At 40.8% G+C, this 23,739-nt stretch overlaps 1 long non-coding RNA gene across 3 annotated transcripts in view; it reads left to right on the top strand.

The window, feature by feature from the left end:
- The first annotated feature begins 6,143 nt into the window (after window positions 1-6,143).
- The window catches only part of LOC122550822 (uncharacterized), a 114,716-nt gene continuing 97,120 nt past the window's right edge, over window positions 6,144-23,739 (top strand). Inside the window, exons 1-5 of one of the 3 annotated variants that reach the window (XR_015757471.1) lie at window positions 6,144-6,467; window positions 6,903-7,054; window positions 16,637-16,723; window positions 17,821-18,010; window positions 22,424-22,891. This is a non-coding gene — a long non-coding RNA (uncharacterized LOC122550822). Of the gene's footprint in view, window positions 6,468-6,902; window positions 7,055-16,636; window positions 16,724-17,820; window positions 18,011-20,145; window positions 20,734-22,423; window positions 22,892-23,739 lie in introns of those variants that run through there. The other 2 variants (XR_015757473.1, XR_015757472.1) reach the window with 2 other exon arrangements.

The following is a 23,739-nucleotide window of genomic DNA, read 5'->3' as shown; positions in this document are numbered from 1 at the left end:
CTTCTCCCTGTCACTGTGGGGGGGTGAAAGGTTATTTCCGAGACTATTTAGTAAAACTATCATTCATATTTAATCAAGGATATGATTAAAACTGTTAAATATACCAATAACCTCTGTCTTCTTATCTTCTAGGAATTCTTAGCCTTACTTTCCTCTTTCTTTCTCTATATTCCCCTGTACTGCTTAATATTCCATCCTTATCCAAGTGGTAGGGAGTGTGGTGCTGGAAAAGCGTAGCAGGTCAGGCAGCATCCAATGAGCTGGAGAATCAATGAGCTAATTTCTAATGAAGGGCTTATGCCCGAAACATCGATTCTCCTGCTCATTGGATGCTGCCTGACCTGCTGTGCTTTTCCAGCACCACACTCTTCCACTCTCATCTCCAGCATCTGCAGTCCTCGCTTTCTCCTTATCCAACTGGCAGTTGAATTGCTGTTAGGTATCTGGTTGTGGTGTTCTGTAATTTACCATTTAATTTCCATTCTTGTTTGAATGTCTTTGTGCTGGTATCTTTTCTTCGGCACACAGCTATGGACTGCTTTGGTTCAAGAAGGCAGCACAGCATCAGCTTCTCAAGGGCAATTAGTGATGGATAACAAATATTGCCCTACACAGTGACACCCATATCAGGAGAACAAATAAAAATAAAGCCTTATCTGCTGGGAGCATTTGGGAGCAGTTAGGTCACCTTGCATTAGACAGGAATCCTATGCTCCTGCCAAGCAAAACTCTAAGCTGGGAGTGATGCCACCTAAAACTGACTCTCTGGAGCATCCCTTTGATAATTTGGCAAAGAGAATTTCAGAGTCGAGATTGTGTTGCTGAGAAAGGACAGCAGGTCAGGCAGCATCCGAGGAGCAGGAAAATCGATGTTTTGGGGCATAAGCAGTTAATCAGGAATCCTGATGATGCCCGAAACGTCGATTCCCCTGCTCCTTGCATGCTGCCTGACCTGCTGTGCTTTCCCAGCATCACACCCTCGACTCTGATCTCCAGCATCTGCAGTACTCACTTTCTCCAGAGAAAATTTCACTATATTCTTTCGACTTCATCCCTAGTCATAGAGTCATAGAGGTGTACAGCATTGAAGCAGACCCTTCGATCCAACCCGTCCATGCCAACCAGCTATCCCAACCCAATCTAGTCCCACCTGCCAGCACCTGGCCCATATCTCTCCAAACCCTTCCTATTCATATACCCATCCAAATGCCTCTTAAATGTTGCAATTGTACCAGCCTCCACCACTTGCTCTGGCAGCTCATTCCATACACGTACCACTCTCTGTGTGAAAAAGCTGCCTCTTAGGTCTCTTTTATATCTTCCCCCTCTCACCCTAAACCTATGCCCTCTAGTTTGGGACTCTCTTGACCCAGGGAAAAGACTTTATCTATTTATCCTATTCATGCCCCTCATAATTTTGTAAATCTCTATAAGATCACCCCTCAGCCTCTGACGCTCCAGGGAAAATAGCTCTAGCTTATTCAACCTCTCCCTATAGCTCAAATCCTTAACCTTAGCAACATCCTTGTAAATCTTTTCTGAACCCTTTCAAGTTTCACAACATCTTTATAATGAAAGACTCAGTATTCTGTTGATATAAATCTTCAAGTTCTGTAATTCATGTAAGCAATACATACTGTTGGTCAATGGAAGAGTCAATTTACCTTTGCAAGACAGACTCTTGTGATAAATCAATGTAATAAAAACCTACCTACATTACTACACAGCACCTAATAGTGAAATTTGAAGCTATCAAATAATTTTGCACTTAACTTTCTGAATGTTCCTGACTCTTGAACAGGATTTCCTTTATTCTCACAAACTTACAAGCCTGGTATGCTTTCAATGGACTTTCAAAACCCTGCACCACCAGACAGGAATAACGAGCAGGAGGAAATCTGATATTTGCCCTTCATTTAAAATGGGAAACCTGATTTCAGTGGAAACAGGTGTGCATTTTGTACATTGGGAATTTATGACCAACCCCCCAAAAAAGTTAAGGGCAATGGCAGGGACTGGGGCTGTAGAGGGGATATGGATTTGATGAGTTTGGCTATTTTCACACCAAAACATGCCTCCACATACAGATGAAAATCCAGCCCATTTCTACCAAAATTTTACCATCTTGGTAAATTATACCATCATTGGTGGTAGATGTGACTTTGTGTAGTGTGATGAGAATATATTTGAGTGACATTGCCTCCTTATATCTGAATTACACTATCACCAAATGACAATATTAGTCTCAGTGTACACCAGATCTCCAAAACTCCAAAACTCCCATTTAAAACGTGCTGCCTTTTATACTTTCTGTGATCATAACAATTTACTTCCTACCTGCCCTTCTGCTGCTGAATACATAAATTACTTTCATCTCAAATTTCCAAACCATCTGTGATTCTGATGTTTTAACCAACATCTATTCATCAATAGAATAAACAAGGTATTTAGGAAAGGTATAATATGTAACATAAAATGATCCAATATAAATTCTGACCGAGCTTTCTATTCAGTTATATAAAGCTGTTGAGTCAAAATTTAAGTCAAAAGAAGGTTAGAAAGTACTCTCAGAATATTGTCAGAATGTATATTTGAAGACATTGGTAACATGGCTCCAGAAATCTAAGCAATCAATTTGAATGTATTATTGACCCAGATATTCTGGGGAAAATGGTAATCACAGCTAGATTGCCCCTTTGAGCCTATCTTGCTCCATTTGTACTAAACTCCACATTTCTAGTTGGGAATTTCAGCATCCTGCTCCTTCAGTCATTTGGTGCAAACCTAACATCAACATAGACCCCCCCAGAGTTCAGGATATTTGGTGGAACCATGCCCCAGTTTGCAAAAAACATGTCAGTGTGCTGTGTTCCGTGATTTAAATGTCCAACCATACAGCCAGCCATGTGGTCAGCTGCAGTGAAAGAGTAAATATATCGAGCTAAGTATGGGATTAAGGTGGGAGTTGGTTAAGACTTAACCTACTGTGTATGGTGCCAAAGTGTTAGGTAAGTAAGGTGCCAGAGTGAGCTAGAGTGCCAGCTAGGTAAGATGCCAGTTGAGTAGGGTGCCAGGTGACTAGGGTGGCAGGTAAGTGTTAGAGAGCTTGGGGTAGGTCGAGTGTATGGTGCACTGGGGCCAGTGGTGGTGGGATGGGAATATTGGAATTAAGTTGTTAGGGCAGGCAATAGCAAAGTGATTTGTTGAGCCCCTGGATTTCTATCCAATGGGCAAGGGAGTGTAGTGCTGGCAGGTATGGCTGGTATTGAATCTTGGGTTGGTGATAGGAGGGATGGATTCCGCCATGTTGGGTTGGGCGATCTAGTCAAGATGATTGTCAGAGGTCCAGTGGTATAAAGGGTCGAGAGAGGCATGGTTGGGTAAGTGTGTGGTGAGTTATGGGTCAGCTTAATAAGTACCCAAGAGTTATTCTAAATTTTAAATTGTCTAACTTTCCCTGGGTAACCATTAGCTTAATGGAAGCAGAACTCTCCTAATGGCCTGACTTTAATGAATTCTGTTGGAGGATTCCAGACACAAAGAAATTGTGAATCAGAATCTTTAATTTCCTCAGTAATTCCCACAAAATCTTCACATTTGGAATTCTGTAGGGTCTTGTTGTGCAATTCCAGTCATAAATAATTTTCTGCCCATTGAAATCTCTAGGCCATGGTTTATTATTTTTTGATGTTCAGTTTCTTGGAAGTAAAATTAACTTTGTTCCTTTAAAGTACCTTAACTGAGTGAGGGTACCTCCTCTACCAGTAATGTGAGTATTACTATTCAAAGTTCTCACATCAGATTCTTTTAACTGCAGTTATGTTATTCATTAACTTAGAATATTCATGTGTTCACTGAGAAATTACAAAAGAAAAAAATGCAATTCGGCTGCAAATGGATAGTTAAACAGGGTATTTTAAAATTAGTTTTACTAACATAGAGTGGAAGCTCAATTTTCCAAGGCAAACAATTGGATACAATGGGCATTGAATTGTAAGAAATGTAGCAGATCTGAAAAAAATACCTTCAGAAAGAGCATTGTGTTTCACACATCCTCAGCTTATCTATTAGGAAGGTAGTTGCAGGATGTCTGTTTTAACTCCCTCAAAATATTCCCAACATTGATATTTTTACAGTACCACATACTTATAAAAATTCACAGAAATAGGCCAGTTCTTCAAATTGATAGATCTAATGATATAATTGTAATACCACATCTTACACAATGTTAGTGCCTTTTGAATGCCGTAGCTGTGAAGTTGGTTTAGAAAGTTAGAAATAAATGAAGAATGTAGGCAAATACTTCTGTGATATGGCTTGTTTTGTCTAACTATTGCATGAAACTCATCCTTTGACCAAAAGACTGCAATGCGTCAGTAGCTGTTACAATTTAAAGTACATAAATAATTTGACAATACTCTAGATTTTTGTTTCCTTGCAGTATTTAGTTCATTTTTCTGATGAATTGGCAAGTACATCAAAAATTAAGCTGGAAAAGATTTGAAGGCAGAGAGAATATATTCTGTATTTATACTTTCTGCTTTGCTACATCAGGTCGACTGTGAATTTTGAGAGATATAAAAATTCCGTAGACCATGTGAAATTATTCATTGTGCGTTTAGCACCTACATTCGTTATTATTATTGTTTTACTTACTTAATGAGATACTTGATTTTGCTAAGCAACAAGTGTGTCAAGATGAGAATGCTGAAGAAGCTCAGTAGGTCTGGCAGCATGTGTAGAGAGAAACAGAGTTAGCATTTCGAGTCTAATGTGACTTTCTTTCTTGTCAAGATGTGAAAGTAGTTTTTGATGTCTCCAGCTGTAGCCTGCTGGTACTCAGCCACCTAACACATGTTCTTCATCAATGCTGGACTTCTGTTCCTGCTCACGTTTTCTCCTATCCTCTCCAGGATTAAATTGTCCACTTTTTGGAGAGATGTATGCATACTGTGTCCATTTCTGGATGTAGGAAGGCTATTATCAAGCTGGAGAGGGTTCAGAAGTATGTTGCTGGGAATGGAAGGCTTGAGTTATAAAGAAAGGCTGGGACGTTTTTCAGTGAAATGTAGAAATTTGAGAGGCGGTCTGATACAAGTTTATAAAATAACGAGAGGTATAGGTAGAGTTAATGGTAGATGTCTTTTCCCTAGGATGGAGGATTTCAAGACTGGGGCACATTTTTAAGCTGAGAGGAGAGAGATTTTAAAAAGTCTGATGGCTAAACTTTTCCATGTATTGTTATAGTTTTGACCAGTCTGACTAAAGTCATGCTTTACATAATTAGATATAGATCTACACACACAGATGTATCCATGTCAATCATGTCTATCACATTACACTCATCAACCTCATACAGTACCTCTTCAAAATATCAAGTTAATCAGACAAACCCTCAGCAAATTCATGCTGACTTTCCGTGACTAGTCACTGCCTTTTTAACAATGGTTTATACTGTGCCTCAGAATTGATTCCAATAATTTGCCCACAACTGAAGTTAAGCTGACTGGCCTCTAATTATTTGGATTGTCTCTTTCTCCCTTTCTAAATAACAGTACAACATTGAAAGTTCTCTAATCCTCTGGCACAGCTCCTGTAGCCAGGGAGGAGTGGATTATAATTGTCAGAACTTCTGCAAATGTTTTCCTTGTTTCATTGAACAATCTTAGATATATTTCATCGATGTCCAGTCATCCATTTATTTTCAAAAACATTGAATTCTTTACTACTTCCTCCCTTCCAATGTTTAGCCTGTCCATATTTCACACTTTATATGTGTATAATGGGTCTCATTTCTTGTGAAGGCAGCCATGAAGTATTTATTAAGAACCTTACCCACATTCAATGTGTTCACGCGTGACTTAACTTTTTGGTTCCTAATGGACACACTCTTTCCTTGCTTATCCTCTTACTCTTAAGTGTTACGTGGTAAAATTTAAACATTAGTGTTTAATAATGGCACATTATTTATCCCCAATGTGGGTATGTTCCAGTGATCATGCTTTGTGCTGTTACTTTCTTATACAGCTAATGTCTGCTGATATCCTTTTCAATCAAGTGGAGAAATAAGAAACTTCAGATGTGTGTGTAATTGATTTTGAATCTTCAAAAAACTATTCTAACGTGACAAAACAGAGAAATGTTACAACTTCAATTTTATTTGAATTATTCTGAATTTTAAATAAGTGAGAATTTTGTCTGTGCCCCAATGCAAGATGTCACAAGTTAGGCCACTTTGCAACTTGACTTGGTGCACCCCCTGCTGACTGCTACATAGAGCAGCCCTTGCCCTCAGTAACCAGAACTGAACCTACAACATATCCTCCTAGAGACTGTGAACAACCACGTCCCCCAGAAAACTGTACGGGAGAACGTCGAAGGATTAAAAATAACTAAAATTGGAACAAAATAACCTTAACTGATTTGAAACTGTTATCTACATCAACAAAAGGAGACTATGTAAACAGGTGAGGAAGGTTATATATTTACCTTTTCAATTTTCAAAGAATAAAATAAACTTGCACTGGGATCACTTTGCCAAAACACAGAATGCGTATGTTAGAGCAGAATGCTTTTCCTGTGAATTTGTACTCTGCAGCTCTGATATAACACTTCAGTGCAATGACGTGATGACCACCATACTTTTAAAAAACATGCTGTCCAGATGAGGATGACACTGACGAGATGTTTATTACCTCTTGACAAATTATTTTTAGTTACCATGATGCTGGAGATGGTCCTATTCCTTAAATATGTGCAATTCTTGTGCCATTCTGTTCTCACAATCTAATTGCACCTTAAGATTCCTGCTAGTCTTTCAAATAAAACTGTACATTGTAATTCCAATTTCTTATACCACTGAACAGACTGTAATACTCCATGAAATTAATTCTCTACCTTAGCTGTCTCATTATATGAAGCTGCCAAAACAGGGAAAGAGCAAGAATTGGAGGAGAACCTACCTTGGGATATTTCCATGGAGTAAATTTAGAAGTGAAAGCACAGATGAAAGGCCAAGAACCAACATTCAAGCATCAGCAAGCTTAATAGCAAGGTACAGTAAACCAAGAAGCACCACTTACATTTTAAAAGCTTGTATTATAATTGTTGAAGCTTGTGAGTAAGTACTTGTCCATTTGGCTTAGGATGCTGCATGTGATAATAGAAAATAACTTCATTAGTTTGAGGAACAGGCATTGAAGGCTGCAAGAGAAAATCAAGAACTTTTTTAGATTAGATTCCCTACAGTGTGGAAACAGAGCCTTCAGCCCAACAAGTCCACACCGACCCTCTGAAGAGTAATCCACCCAAACCCATTTCCCCTACCCAATATTTACCCCTGACGTGGCAATTTAGCATGGCCAATTCACCTGATGTGCACATCGTTTGGATTGTGGGAGGAAACCGCAGCACCCGGAGGAAACCCACACAGACACGGGGAGAATGTGCAAACTCCACACAGACAGCTTCTTTGTATAAAATTCAGAATAGGTTTATGATATCTCAGGCAGTGGTGAAACTCAGCAGATCTCTTAGGAGTGTATTAAGAATCATAAGATTTGAAATGTTAACTCTGTTCCTCTTTCCACAGATGTTACAAGACTTGCTGAGTTTCTCCAGCACTTTTACGGCTTAGGAGTTATGCTGTTTGGGCTGATATGCAGTTTGTGATGAAATTGAATGCATAAAGTGCTTGTTTTTTTCACTTGCATCTAGCACCAGAGTAACAACTGAAGTTTGGAAAGTCAGGACAATAGTGACTTCTGAAAATGGTTAGTCAGTCGTACTAAATATTTTCAATGTTAGTGTTAGACTCCATCCTGAGTCTACTGTTGAAAATGGTATGTAGAATTAACAGCAGGCAACAATTGCAACAGTTATTATAACTTGTATTATCAGGTTTTAACTTTTGACAGGTTTTCAAGGAATGCCACGCATCAACTAAAGCACCAAAAAAGGCATCAGTTGGAGGAGGATCTGATGAAAATGAGTAAGAAAGGGACTATCCCACTCCAATAACCTTTAAGTTTAAGTGTGTTACTTAGTCATAGTTGAAGTAGGGTTAATTCTGATACCCAAATTCTTAATACCTTTCCTACATGTGTAACTTCTCAAATGACTAAAATGTGTAAACTTTTTCTTTGATTGCTAATGCTGAAAATTATAAATGATAAGAGAATTGAGATAGAGAATATGGAGGAAGAGGTGAAAAATTCAGCTGAAAAATTCTACTGGGTCTTAACTGAGCAGCACTGCATTTGAAGCTCTCCTCCACAAGTTTGCCACATGCTGAATGGTTGCCTTGAACTGTTATCCTTCAACCACTTCTAGTCTAAATGAGCTCATTGCTCAGTTGGTTAATCATGATTTCCTTTCAATTGTTCAAAGGAGACTTCCATCATTGCAAGATTGATTATTTCAATTATTATTGAAAAATAAAAAACAGACTTCAAAAAAGCAGAGATATTTACTTTCTAAGTCAACTTGGCAGAACTGCTTTGATATATTTGGCCCAATAAGGCCCAATTTTCACGTTGGGGAAAGGCAGGGTGTGAATGAGTCAAACCCACGGACTCTAGAAGTGGATTGTGGGTGGCCACAGATACGAATGAGTGCTGTGACAGGCAGTTGATAAGGCCTGGCTTGGTTCTCTGGATTTGTCACATTTGCTTTAGCACTTGTTAATTTCTTAGTTGCTCCCTAATGACACTGTGAATCTACCTACAGCAATAGGATCACAACAGTTCAAGAAGGCAGCTCACCATCACCTTCTCAAGGGCAACCAGGGATGCAGAACAAATGCCACATCCCATGAATGAATACTCACATGCCACTTTTATAGCCATTCACTCATTGTCCACCGTCAGGAACAATGTAAAGATGAAAAAAAGCTCAAATGATCTTATATAATCCTCACTCATATGCATTTGATTGTGATAAAACTACTATTAATGAAACCTGTTCATGTTTAAAAATTCTCCACAGGGGTTAATCTGTTATAAAATCAAAAATCCTTTATTCTATGGCATCGACAGCTGATTGAATGCTTTGTGGCTTTTGAAACTCAGGTAAGCATTCAAAATGACATGACAGCCCTTGGAAATTGTGAACAAAGAAATCAATTAAAACCGTGAAATACGTGGCAAAGATTTTCTTCAAAAAACTACAGAAGTCTTGCCAATAAAAGCAATCCTTCCAACCTCTGTTTAATGTTCAATGGTAACGTAAGGTTTTTTTTCTCAACTTTAAACAGCTGGTGATTTAAAGCAATTCAGTTCCTGACAATTAAGCAGAATTTCTCTGCCTTCCAGCCATACTTACATCTACTCAATCAATTTGCAATTTTCACCCAGCAGTGACAGTGAAGATGGAGTTTGTTTGAAACCAACCCTCAGTTTAAATGGCCCTGCTGTGTTACTCAGCTAGGTTCTGCCTGCTGCTTTTAAACGTCCATGGAGTTGGGGACATACATGGACATGAAAATCCAACCTGAATTCTTATCCTCAGTATGAAATCCCACAAGATGTTTCACCTTTCTCTGATTTGAATCAGAATCCCCTAAGTTTGTAGTAGATAATTTCACCAAAGTTCTGTGAACAGGGTAACTGTTTGGTGATTATTTTGTGATGTAAAGACATGGGCAGTAATTTTTTATCTCAAGGTTATAGAAACGTTAAGTGTGTTGAATTGCACCATATCCACCAGGGCCTGGGATAGAAAAGAATGGAAACATAGAAAATGGGAGCAAGAGTAGGCTATTATCCCTTTGCCCATTCAATATGGTCATAGCTGACCATTCAAATAGGTTCCTGCTTTTTCCCCAAAACCTTTGATCCCTGCAGCCGTAAGAACTGTATCTAACACCTTCCTTGAAAATATTCATTATTTTGGCCTCAACTGCTGACTGTGTCAGAGAATTGGAAAGGCTCACCACTCTCCGGGTGAAAACATTTCTCCTCATCTCAGTCAGTAATGGTCTACCCTGTATCCTTAGATTGTGGCCTCACTCATTGGGACATCCACATTGGGCTGCATTAACTCATGTCTTCTCATGCTTCTCAGCTCATTGTCCACAGCAAACAAAATTTGTGCACTTTGGTGAATCACAAGGCTAAGAAGCTGGAGGTTCTCAATACCAATGGGACTTCCCACAGCTGAAGACTCTGATGTTGCATTTTAAGACCTGCTCGGCACCACTTCCCTCACTGCAAACCAGGAACATTCTCTCAGCCTGTGATTGCCACTATTCCAGAAGCCCAAAAATGCCAGCTACGAAGTCAGTGCTGGCTCTCCGGTTTAGCGGTGGCGCCTTGCAGAAACTGCTGGACAGACCCAGCAAGAGAAGATCCATCCTGTTCCCAGGTGATAACAATGGGAGGCTATCCTGTCAGACCCATCCAGCCTGGCAGCAGATCACAGCTCCAGGTCAGTGCCAGTGACCTACAAAAAAGGGACACTGAGCAGTGCCACAAGAAAATAAATAATCTCGTGTACATTGCAAAGCTATATGGACTGTTTTCTGTCTGACATCTCACACTCACAGAGGCATCCCTCAGTCTCACTCTGTCCCTGCACAGGCAGCACACAAACAGTCACAACTTACAAACTTTAGCATCACATGCATGATGTTCGTCTAACAGATCACACCCATCACATCATCTACAACTACTCACCCACCAAAATTCCTATTCACTTACTCTGCTTCTGCACTCGCTCTCATCTCATCCAATCCCTAGCCTTATTTCATTGCAGGAGAGCCTGGTGCATAAGCATGCTGAGAGGGCTGAGATCATCAAATGTGAAGTGCTGGATGTTTACATAACTACCTACTTTGAGGAAAGGCATTGAAGTTGCTGGGGAACATCAGAAGCAACATGTGCTCTGCTCTTCTTGGATAAGCACAAATGCAAACATATTGCTTTGCATATGCTATTCTGCATCTTTACCAGATAGTTCTGTCTTCTTTTGTAAGCTCTAGTGGCACCCAAGACCAGGCCCACTTCAAGAGGCCCTACAGTCTGAATCCCTCTGTGCCTGCAACACCTCTAAAGCCTTTTTTTTGATCAGATTACCGGTTTTCCTATAAGTCAATGATTATCTCAGACAGACAACAGTTCTGTACAGTCAGCAGATAAAAGAAGTTGCTTGGCTTGCAAGTCACCACAGCCGGATGTGGGAGAGAAATAGTCTCCAGTTGGAGAAAATAATCCTGTCACATTTGGAAGATTCTGGGAGATTTATCCTGGCATGGTCTGGGGAAAGAAGAACTACAGGGGATACATTAATGCTGGTGGCAGATTTAAGAATCTCGCTGAGGAACTCACCTGGAGATGGTCACTTGAACTTGCTACTCAGCGATGAGGGGAAATGGGAACCCAGTGACTAGACTAGAAGACTAGACTAGAAACCCTACAGTGTGGAAACAGGCCATTTGGCCCAACAAGTCCACACTGACCCTCCAAAAAATAACCCACCCAGACCCATTCCTCTACCCTATTATCCTACATTTACCCCTGACTAATGCACCTAACCTACATATCCCTGAACACAGGGCAATTTAGCACGGCCAATTCACCTAACCAGTACATCTTTGGATTGAGGGAGGAAACTGGAGCAACCGGAGGAAACCCATGGGAAGAATTTGCAAACTCCACACGGTCGCCCAAGGCTGAAATTAAATCTGGGTCCCTGGCACTGTGAGGCAGCAGTGCTAACCACTGAGCCACCGTGCCACCCCCAGAAGCAGTAAAAAGCTGTGACTATTTGTTACAAGGAGCTAATTCTATGGAAAATGCAATGTGAGATAAATATAGGAGGAAAATGTTCTACCCCCATATAAAGAAATTTCTTGGGAGCTTTGTGTATTGAGGGGCACCCTGAGTGAAGTCAGCAAAAGGATGGATGTTGTCACTTTTGTGCTCTGGATGTGGCTGCAGATGAGAAAAGGTCATTGGGCTCAGTTCTTTGTCTACCTCTTACAGGTTACCTTACAACTGCTTTTATTAATACTTCATTGTAAGCTTGGCGTAACAACAAAGACAAAGCATACACAGAGCTCTGGTAGTTGTTCATATAGTTTGCAAATATTTCAGTAGTGCCACATCAACATATTTAGTTTGTTGCACATCAAATGTGACAATCAACTAGTCTCAAGTACAGTCTGATGTAAAAACATTGTGTTGATGCATGTTTGAGACTGAAATTGATGGATTTTGTTTGATAAGTGTGTTCAGGGATATGGATCAAAGACAGATAAGTGGATTTTGTGGTACAGATCCATCAGGTATAGAATCCTTCTCAACTTCACCAGAGTTTGTTACTGTTAACTACAACGTCTCCATTTAACACCTTCTTTCCATTGTGCTGTTAACTGGAATGGCCCTCAATTGATTCTCCACTTACCTTTCTGAGTATATCCAAAGCATCACTACGAATAGCTTTCCTGCAGATCTTGAACAGGCATTTTTGTACTGTGAATTTAGGCAGAGGTTCTCTGTTCAAAATTGCTCAAAGGTGCACTTTAACCAATAAACTAGCAAAAATCTTAAACGTGGATGAGAAGTATTCCTTTAGATTCTTGGTGCTAACAATAGTTTGGCAAGTTTATCAAGTGCTGTTTGCTGCCAATGTCTTAGGACATCAGACTTAGCCAGAAATAATAAGAGAAATTAGACATAAATTTTCTGTAAAAGTAGAAATGTTACTGGTATTTTCTCAGATAATTTTTGATGCAATAAGTCATTCTGTGTTTAAAACAAAAGATGATATTCTGTTAAATGTCATGAATGGATGTGTAATAATCTCTTTCCATTGTTTCCCTGAGTTCCACTTGGTTCCCATCAGCTGAATTTACTCAAATGGGTCTTGAGATGGACGGAAAGGATGAAGGGCTCTTAAAAACTCAGAAGAGGAAAGCTCGAAAGAGCTTCTCAGAATTGAGACTGACAACATTGCGGCTGCTTGCCTCCAATTAATTCAATGTACAGCCCATTTAATGCCACGTTCTGCTCCCTCTATAGGCATTGTACTGTTTGCCACACTGGGTATCTCATGCCAGCTTCCCCCTGGTGTTCTGTATTGAGGGAGCTATGACTCACATGGATGGCCCCGTAACAATGGAGGCACCATTGCCTCTGAAACCACCACTGGACTGTTCACCCTGCCTGCTCCCAACATATGTATAAGAAAACACATTCTTGCCTGCCATTCAAAGGTACTTCATCTTGAGGTGCTGTGGCTTTCTCCCTGCAGCTTTGACAGGAGCCACATCAATCAGTGGCATTGCTCAGGTTGCTGAACTGCTGCCTTTCACTTTTGGCATGCAGCTCTGAGAGGTGGTATCCCAGGAACTATCCACTGTCAGTAACATTGCCTTCAGGGTCCCAGTGCCTATCAGCAAGAGATCAGAATCCACGTTCATTCAAACAGGTGGACTTCCATAAAATTCTGGTCAACAATGTCAACGTTATTTATTAATATTTGTCTGCTACAAATCTCCTTTGGAGCACCAACATAAATATAGAGGCTGAAAATTTAGTTTGGGACCAAAGCCTTGTTAAACTGCACTCCCACAGTTTCAGTCGGTGCAGGGGTATTTTTTTTTCACCAGTTTCCCTTTAATACAAACAATCAGCATCAGTTCTCCAACATGATTCATTCAGCTGGTGAACAATACTGCTTTATTATTGTATTCGTCCGTGCTCTCCTGCTTTCATGCTGAGATCATTGATGACTGTTAATTAGACTTAAAAAGGAAATGCAACATTTTTATTCGTTGAATGTTTGTGTTTGCAGTGTGAGGAATGTCAGTTTTTGGGAACAGTACAATACGTAGCCCATGAAGGCATGCCTGGTCAGTGTCTTCCAGTTTGCTATAACAGCATATCTGGACCTTGCCCCCAGAATAGAATTTCTCAGCAGTAATTGATCTAATCCTGCCTCTGAGTGAGATTACAAATTACAGCATACCCAGACTTAATTGTAGGTAAGTTGATTATTTAAAGGAAAAAAATGCAGCCAAAACAGCTACACTGATCGTCTCAGCCTGAGGGACAATAAAGTGCATATTTGATGGAGGGAGAGTGGAGTGGGGATGGAGAGGGTGTTAACCAGATACCTTCTACTAGGAGAAGAAGGAAACACATTCAATGTGGAACCTTTCTAATCAGTGGAGGGAGTTTTCCGTTACATACTTCAATCCAAACTCTATTTTGTTCAGCCAGTTTACTAGAGGAAGTAGTGGTTTCGTGACACTCTGCTCACCTATTACTGTTAAATCCATCCTGTTTACATCAGTTGACAGCTATGATCTGTGCCTTTGTTTTTTGGCCAATGGCCCACAGCTTGTGTCAGTGAACTTGCTCAAAGAATAAAGAGTGACTAATGGAAAGCAATATTTCACACTGCCTCTGTGGGACTTCTGCCTTGAGTGATGCCAGGTACTCTGTACTTGCACAGTGCTTTCATTTCACCTATCTTAGTGTGCTGTCAATGAAATTCAGGACTTCAACAGCAGCAAAGCTCTGTGGCAAATGTGCCAGTTGATTTAAACCATGGTATTGACTCTGCTGGACTCTATAGAATCATTACATTACACCAGCTGAGCATTCAGCCCATTAATGCTGACTTTTCTGTGCGTAGTCCGAAATCAAATACTTTTCCACTTCTGGAGAAGAATCATTCCAAACTCAACATATTAATTCTGTTTCTGTTTCCACAGATGCTGCCAGACCTGTTGAGTTTCTCCAGTCTTCTCTGCGCTCATTTCAGACTTTCAGCATCTGCAGCATTTTGCTTTCATTGATATCCTGCTTTCTTTGTGGAGCTTGAACAATCTCAAAACACCAACCCATTATACCCCAGTAACAGGAGGCCTCTGCTGTAGAAGATATTCTCTGTAGCACAGTATTCCAAGCTCCATCAGAACACTGTTAGATTTACTTTAATCTCTTAGGCCAAAATGTTAGATTCTAAAGTTAAAGCACGACGGCACGGTGGCACAATGGTTAGCACTGCTGCCTCACAGCGCCAGAGACCTGGGTTCAATTCCCGCCTCAGGCGACTGACTGTGTGGAGTTTGCACCTTCTCCCCGTGTCTGCGTGGGTTTCCTCCGGGTGCTCCAGTTTCCTCCCACAGTCCAAAGATGTGCAGGTCAGGTGAATTGGCCATGCTAAATTGCCCGTAGTGTTAGGTAAGGGGAAAATGTTGGGGTATGGGTGGGTTGCGCTTCGGCGGGGCGGTGTGGACTTGTTGGGCCGAAGGGCCTGTTTCCACTCTGTAATGTAATCTGTAATCTGACGGTGAGAGTCCACCATTGAGTCACCAATGCCTGGGTTACCTCATGCACTGACATGCTTCAAAGCTCAGTATCTATGGAAGGGAGATGTTATGTGATTTGCTTGACAATGTAACAAAACCAATGGGAAGGTCTCACTTCCTATAGGGCTTCGAAGAAATCTGCAGGGGCAGCTTAGATGGCAAACATGCTGCATGGAGAGCATGGTGATATGGGAAAGTTAAAGGGGAGGCATGTTAAGTGGGGCAAGGGTGAACTCCAACCAATATGGGGCAACATTCCCTCTGAGCTGTACAGCTGCATTTTGTGCAGCCTCTCCAATGTTACACGCAGAGCAATCAGTGTTGCAATGCCGATTCTAGAAGTCGCAGATGTGGTGAAGAAGGCAAATGGTATGTTGGCCTTTAAAGTGATAGGATTCGATTCTAGGAGCAGGGATGTCTTGCTGCAATTGTACAGGGCCTTTGTGAGACCACACCTGGAGTATTGTGTGCAGTTTTGAGTTCCTTATCTAAGGAAGAATGTTCTGGCTATGAAGGAAGTGTAACAAAGGTTTACCAGACTGATCCTTGGGATGGCAAGTCTCATATATGAAGAGAGACTGGATCAATTAGGACTATATTCACTAGAATTTAGAAGAATGAGGGGATATCTCATAGAAACCTATAAACCTCTGACAGGATTAGACAAGGTAAATGCAATAAGGATGTCCCAATGACCAGGGAGTTCAGAACCAGGGGTCACAGTCTAAGGATACAGGTAGGCCATTTAGCACTGAGTTGAGGAGAAATTTATTCACCCAGAGAATGGAGAGCCTGTGGGATTGTCTGCCACAGAAAGTGTTTGAAGCCAAAACAGTGTTCCTGATACTAAAAGGATCAAAAGGTGTGGGGAGAAAGCAGGAACAGAGTACTGAATTGAATGATCAGCCATGGTCTTAGTGAATGGAGGATCAGGACCAAAGGGCTGAATGGCCTACTCTTGCTTGTATTTTAATGTTTCTTTCCAAAGCCTTTGGCACATTAAGGGATAGCTGCTAGTGACAAGGGATAGAAAAAATACTCAGACTGCTGCTGAGTTTCAAAATTTATTAATACAGGTCATTTGGCTATAACATGCGTTTTGTTAATGCGAATTCACTGTAACACGATTGATGAATCAGGGACACTGTTTCGATAGCATGAACTTTTAAAGCATTTTTTGGTTATAAACGTGATTCCAGCCCCATTACTTTAAATAGTGCGCTATTATGCGATTTTCTTGTAACACAGGGTTGCATGAGAATGGAACTACCACGTAATGGCAGAACTGACTGTATTATTATTGTTATGATTACACAGGATGTGGGAGTCACTGGTGTGGCCAGCATTTATTCCCCAGAAGGCAGTTAAGAGTGGGTTTCTGAGTCACATGGATGCCAGACCAAGGTAAGGACAGCAGATTTCTTTCCCTCAAGGATATTAGTGAACCAAATGGATTTTTATGAAAACTGTCAATGGTTAATGGTCACCATTGGGTGGAAGGAAGTAAATGTGGAATAAAGAGAAGGATTGATTGTGGTGAGAAAAGGTGCTGGAACAGTTTGCGAGCAGGCATAAACTTGCAAAGTGGTGCTCTGCACCCAATAAGTGAGTAGGAAACACAGTAAGAAGGAAGGTTTAGTTGAAGAGGATGAAGGGGTGTGAGCCCTCGTATGAACATAATGCATGAAATACCGAGGCTTGTAGTCTCTGACCATTTGTAAGGTGTCTATGCAGTAGCACGATGAGACGGATTGACGGCCCGCAAGTGTGAAGCAATGGAAACAAGATAGTGTGAAGATAATGCCACTTACCATTGCAAAGTGCAGCAGGTCATTAATTTTCATGTGGCTCTGCTTTCTGTCCCTTTTTGTGATGCAGACCTGAGCTGCAAGCTTCTCGCAGGTTGAATGGCTTTGAAGAATGGCCTGTTGGTGCCATCCACTGGGAACAGGGGAGAGCTGTGGTATAATGGTAATGCCACTACACCCAGTAATTCTTCAGTTTCCTTCAGTATGTACTTGTGCCTTGTCTACTGCACCATCTTTCTGATTGGAGACAAAGCTGCTGCCTGCCCCTGCACCTGCTCTGCTGAATTTACTCCTATGAAGGTGAAGCTTGTACATTGCCATTCTCCAGTTGGGTGAAACAATGGCCTAGGGACACATCCTGCCCTAGTCCCAGGAAGGTGCCATTTACAATTGTTGAGGTTACAGTGAAAGTGAAGACAAGGATCATTAAGAAGTGTTTGGTACAGGCAGTGAAAGCTGTGCACGCTCCCAGGACTGGAGACTGTAGTGTAAGGTCCCCAAGTACATGGTTGGTTCAATCAATCGGGTTTCTGAAATGTCAAATGTCTCAATTGGGCAGATGTTACTTGGGAAGGGAAAGTTAACTCAGATGAGTTATGTTATTAATGAGATGTAAATACATGCAGATAGACTTTTCAAGACCTGATGGTAAGGAAGTTTTCTCAGAAGAAACGATTTAATTTCTCTCATCAGTGACGATATGATTTTGAGAGTCTCGCAAAATGAACACATCACCCTTACCACTGTCCTCACCACCCCAGGGAGGGGAAAATCATGCCAAAATAGACAGTTTTAAATTTAATTACATCTCCAGATGAAGGGAACTAAAGGAGCAGGAGGCTTATTTCAACATGAGTGAAGGTCGTGGTGAACACCTGCAAACGTGAGTATTTTGGAAAGCCAGCAAATCTCTAACTTCTGCCTTTGACTGCAGCCTGTTTGGTTGCATGTGCATGACCCCTTCAGTAAGAGATGGGTTGTCAATTTCAACATGTTAATTACTCAATTAGAGCAATTTGACAATTTATCTGTAGAGCTTTGCATTTCCTAGGCTTCATGGAACTTGCTCATGTTAACAATAGGAGAAGAGAATAGCAATGAAGGGGGTTAAAAATACAGCAAGGAAATATGCCAAGAAATATTCGACAGATGCAGCTGCTTGCCTATTTGTTTGTGTGACAGTGCTAGAAATGAGGCATTGCTGATGCTGGGAGGTTGCTTTACACAATCCAGAGGTATCACCTACACCTTAGAGCTTCAGAGGTCTAATTTTCACTTTCAAGCTCTGATCTATCATATCTGCAGGAATTTGTCTAACACTGTTATGTTTAAGTTCAGATGAGGAGCAGGATAACCACCTACAACATCAGGATCAGTATCAGCAACAGCCTATCGTATATAGAGCTGCAGTTTGACAACAGGAGGATGATCCGCAGATAGATATAGCTTGTGGTACACAGGGTCGACAGCAAACAATAAGTTTCCACGTCATGTTGCAATGTGCATTTATCAGGAGGTTCAGAGTGACATGTAGATGGTATCATGCATTTGGAGCCAGTTTGAAAAAGTCCTGTTGCCAACTGGACCTGATGGCCCATCTTTACCAATGACTGTCAACTCCTTTGTCTCTGAATATTTCCAGGACTCTATTGAGATATTTATTTCCATGAAGGGCTTTTGCCCAAAACGTCAATTTTCCTGCTCCTCGGATGCTGCCTGACCTGCTGTGGTTTTCCAGCACCACTCTAATCCTGACTCTAATCTCCAGCATCTGCAGTACCCACTCCCGCCTGAGATATTTATCCACAAATCCATGAGGCCAGTGACTGATTGCTTTTCTTACATGGTTGCCACTGAGTCAGAGTACATAGAATCTTGTGTTTCATCCTTGGCTGGTGCTATATTCAGGGTATCATTGATTCCATACATTGGCTCCATGGATCACTCAGGATTAATAGTCAATTGTAGAGGTTTCTACTCTATCAAAAAGCAGTTGGTGTGCAACCATAAGGACATTTCTATGCAGCTTCAAGATTCCCGATTGGCTGCTGTGATGCTTTCAGCCTGCAGCAGCCGACTTTCCCTGTTCTCTTCACGTCTTGATGCAAAGTTACTGACCAGCAACGTGGAGACACGGGATATCCACTTAAGATATCATTGATGATACCTCTCAGAAGGCTGAGGAATCCATGACATATTGAAAACGCCATCTTTGAACAAGCCATTGTGAAGTTGAAACCTCCTCTCCATGTGCACCAGCGACAGCCTCCAGAATGGTTATGGATTCATTGACTATATTTAAAATTGCACAATAGCCAGGTTTGGGCCTGCAAGAGGAGCAAGAATGTCCCCAGACAATTGTGAGGAGGAGGATGAAGAAGACAGGGAAGTAGGAGAGTAAGAGGAGCAGCAGGAGGAAGATAGGGTACATTGCTGCCCATGGTTGGTTCATTATTGTCAGGCTCCCTAAGGCTTTACCAGTGCACCCATCTGACTACCACATGTGAAATTTCTTTGTGCACAAACACACACACACTCAATGCCCACGCCAATACCATTAAAACTAAATGCAGCATGAAGGATTACTAACTACATACTACTAGCTCGAATACATCATCAGTAACATTCGATCATATTGAGCTGGTACCTGAATTAAAAGACTCTTGAGATATTCTGCTCAAGCCTCTCTCATATTGTAAATGTTGTAAATAATCTAATATGATTTCAAGACTCTTCTGTTGGGGACACATTGTCCTTGATGTTATGACACTAAAGACTCCTGCAAATAATAAATCACCATTGCATCAGACTCACCACCACCGAACTCCCAGCACCATTTTTTTGTGTTAATTTATATCTTCTCAGTCATTGTATTACAAACATACTTCATGCATAATATTTATTGGATGATTTAAGTTTTGAAGGATTGTGAAAATATTGATTGATTTCAACTTTTGCAGAGGTAGCTGGAGTGTTTTCTTGAAAATATGCCACTGGAGACTTTGTTTTATTTCCTAGAATTCAAACGTCTGATGTTCTGCTGTGGACCCTTGCTGAGGCTGTTTGAACAATGGCCTGATGAAGAGTGTTTTTGTATCTTGAATTAATCAGAGAACACAAAGCCTGTGAGGAAGGGCTACCAGCTGATATCTCCTATTTCTGAAAAGAATCCTCTCGCTGCATTCAGGGTGAAGCTATTTGTTCTTCTGAGAGAGACATTTCAGGAACTTCTCAAAATTATATTTGCTGAGCAAAATGTGACTGCCAAGACTGCAGAGACAATGACAGATGATTAGTGGCTTGACCACACTGCGCAAGATGTGAAAGTGGTAAAAGAGAATAATGTTTATGGCACTCAAATATGAAACATATCAATTCAACATTGTGAAATACTTGTACAAATCTTTGTGCAACTATAAATCTTTACTGTCCCTATCAGTTCTACATTTTGCTTCAACAGAGGTAGTGACAAACTGCACAGTATCCTGCTCTGTCTACCAGAATGATCTTGGTTAGCATTGTCTAAATTTCAGAGCTTGAAGACTCTGCAGAAGACTGCTCAACCTGCAACCCTATTGGCCCAAGACCGTTGAGACAAGAGACATATGCTGATCACAGAATGGGATGTGGGAGGGTGGGGTTATTGAGCTAGCAGTGGAAATGCTTTGGATGGAGTCCCCATTCTCACATACTTGTCAATAACATCCCTCTTTTGGCCTATCTGCATCTCACTGCTAGCAATGAGCTGAAGATCACATACTTTGCTGCAGATTACTGGAGAACTAAGCAACTGACCAGCCAAAGTAAACAGCTGTAGGGTCATTCATCCTACTGAGGGTGCAAAACTATTCACTGATGGCCCTCAAGGTACAGTGTCTGTTTAGCTGAGCAGAACTTGGAGCTTCCTACTCTGATGCGACTCCTCACCAGTGTTCCAGTCTCTACCATCTGCTCTTGTGCACTTTTGATGTTGGTCTCATTGAAGTGCTAGAATCTGGGTTGCTATGTGTCAGAGGAAGTGACATCCACTGATGAGACATTGTCATCTGCAACAAACTGGACTACATCATGCAGGCTATGGAAAGGCCTTTGGAAGTTGAAAGGCATCAATGAGTTCTGTCAAGGCTGGCATGTTTTAAGATCTCAATCCAGGCATGATCATGTCTCACTCACTTTTAGCACTTTTAACAACCTCAGATCATCTCAAGGGGCTTTCCAGCCAATGATGTATTTTTGATGTGTCATCACTTTTGGAATGTTTAGATATGTCAGTCCATCTGCACACAGCAAACTCCCACAAACAGAAATGTGTAAAGGACCAGATGACCTGTTTTTAGACTGAGGGATAAATATTGGTAGGGGCAATTGGGATGATCCCTTTGCTCTTAAATCTCCTCTATGCGATAACTCCAGATTCTCATTTCTAATTTCACCCTGATGTAACAACAGTACAAGGATAAGTTACGTGTTGCATGACACCAGTTTAGTTTTTTTGAGATTGATACCTTGCCAATTTGATGATGATTCTCATGCGTGTGAAGCAGTGCTCTTTAACATACCTGCTAAGTCACCATGATTACAATTTCAACAGTCATTCCCTATGCACACACATGTCTTATTATACTTATCTGTATACCCAAGTAAACGTAACTGTTAATTGCTGCACAACCTTTTATGTGTGTATGTAAATACACACCAGATAATACAGGCACTGCTAATGATCCAATTTAGACTGGAGTTTTAATGACCTTCACCCCTATAGCAACTTGCTTAATTCTAACTCGCTGGCCAATTAACTCAGTCACTTTTCATAACTCACTGCAGAACAAGTTCAGAATAATTTCTCCCTTATGGCACTCAACTCATTTAATTAAAATTCATCGTCCAATTAATTCATCTCAGCTGAAACATCAGGTCATCTCTGTCTTTTCTTCATTAATTTCATGAGCTACCACTTGAGACTTATGACTTAACACTGGCTGCAATTAAAGTCTGTATTTTCCATAGATTATCTGTTTGCCATTATTTTTAACCATATAAAAGCATAATAACAGTTCATTACATTGTACTGGAGTTGCATGTTTAGTTACTTGACTTAGAGATCTAATTATAGAAACAATGCATTGTGGTGTTATGGTGTCTCATTTGATCATTGAAGCCAGTTCTGTGAGGAACTTTTGAATCAAGTAGACAGGTGGGCCTTGTCTAACTAAGGAGCCCAAATATATATTCCACTCTAATTACATTCTGAATTCAACAATATGTCTAATGTTATGATGCTTATTTGTGTACTCAGGTCATGGCTTCCACAAGTTCGTTATTTATACATAGAGACACATCTCCACATGTCAAATGATCAGAATATGTTTGCAAACTCACTGGGTGCTGAGATTTGGAGTAAAACAAAAGCCATTAGCCAAGTTTGAGAACTGCAAAAATCTGCCAGAAGTGCACTTCCACATTCTTCTTCAGATTTGTGTATGGAAATCTGACTTCATGGTAATTGTGGAAAATATTAATAAACTGTTGTTTCTTTAAAATTGTTTACTTCTGATGCGGCATGTCTTAGCAGATTCTGGTAGGAATTTGGGCATGTCACTGATGTTTCCTTATATAATTTATATTTAATCATAGCCCTGAACTAACCTATTTCATGTGATTGTGGAATAGTTCCATCTGATGCAAAGTTACTTCATGTGATCTGTTAAGTAACAGCAATGTGAGTTTGTGATTGAATTTTGGAACATTTCTACCCATTTTCAGTCAAAGTAACAGAGAAGAGACGGCAGTGGTTGGTGGTTCTCTGATGAGTTACTACGGGCCCTATTTTTGGCAGTTAGTAATTCTACTGCTTAGTTTCTGGATGGGATAAAATTATACTTTGGCACAAAGGCTGCTTTTAGTGGTACAACCACTGCAGCCCAGTTTCAAATATCAGTTTGATACAATAGTAAATTATTTCTACTCCTGAGCTAAAATCACTAGGTTGGTCATTTATTAAGGCAGGGGTTTGGGGGGAGTGAGGGAAGGGAGGTTACTGCTGTATGTTGGTGGGTGAGGTCAGTAATTATATGATATTTTAAACATCCTAATAAGTCACATTAAATTGCCACTGATAAGTGATACAGGTCAGTCATTGTCTGAAACAGTAAAATAAGTTCAGAATTTAGAAAATTAGCTTAGACCTTTGGTTGAGAGATTTTTTTCTATTTTGATCCAATGGCCTCATCCAGAATCATGGGCTGGAATTCACACAATTTGCCACCCTGGCCCTTCATTTTCCTGAAAGAAGGGAACATTTCTAAAAGGAGATTCTGCTCAGGGCTCACTCTTTCATAGTGCAGAGCTGCCAGAGGAATACAGCGTCTGACTCTTTACACAGCTGTCGGTTGCTGTATTCAGAAATGGAAAGGTTCTGACAGCCACTTAGGTAGCAACTATAAGTGCATGAGATAAGTGGAATGTTAGGATGCTGGGAGACTAGGGTGCCAGTTGGGTAGCAGGATAGAAAACCGAGTAGTAGGGAGACGTGTAAGTTGGCTGCCAACTGGGAAGGGGAAAGTGTGCCAAGGGTAGGATGGCAGGTGAGTAAGGATTAGAGTGCCAGGGCAG

This window comes from Chiloscyllium plagiosum, unplaced genomic scaffold (assembly GCF_037043375.1).
Source record: "Chiloscyllium plagiosum isolate Xiang-an unplaced genomic scaffold, Cpla_swu_hap1 HiC_scaffold_6, whole genome shotgun sequence".
NCBI lineage: Eukaryota > Metazoa > Chordata > Chondrichthyes > Orectolobiformes > Hemiscylliidae > Chiloscyllium > Chiloscyllium plagiosum.
This window is presented reverse-complemented; position numbering and strand designations above follow the sequence as displayed.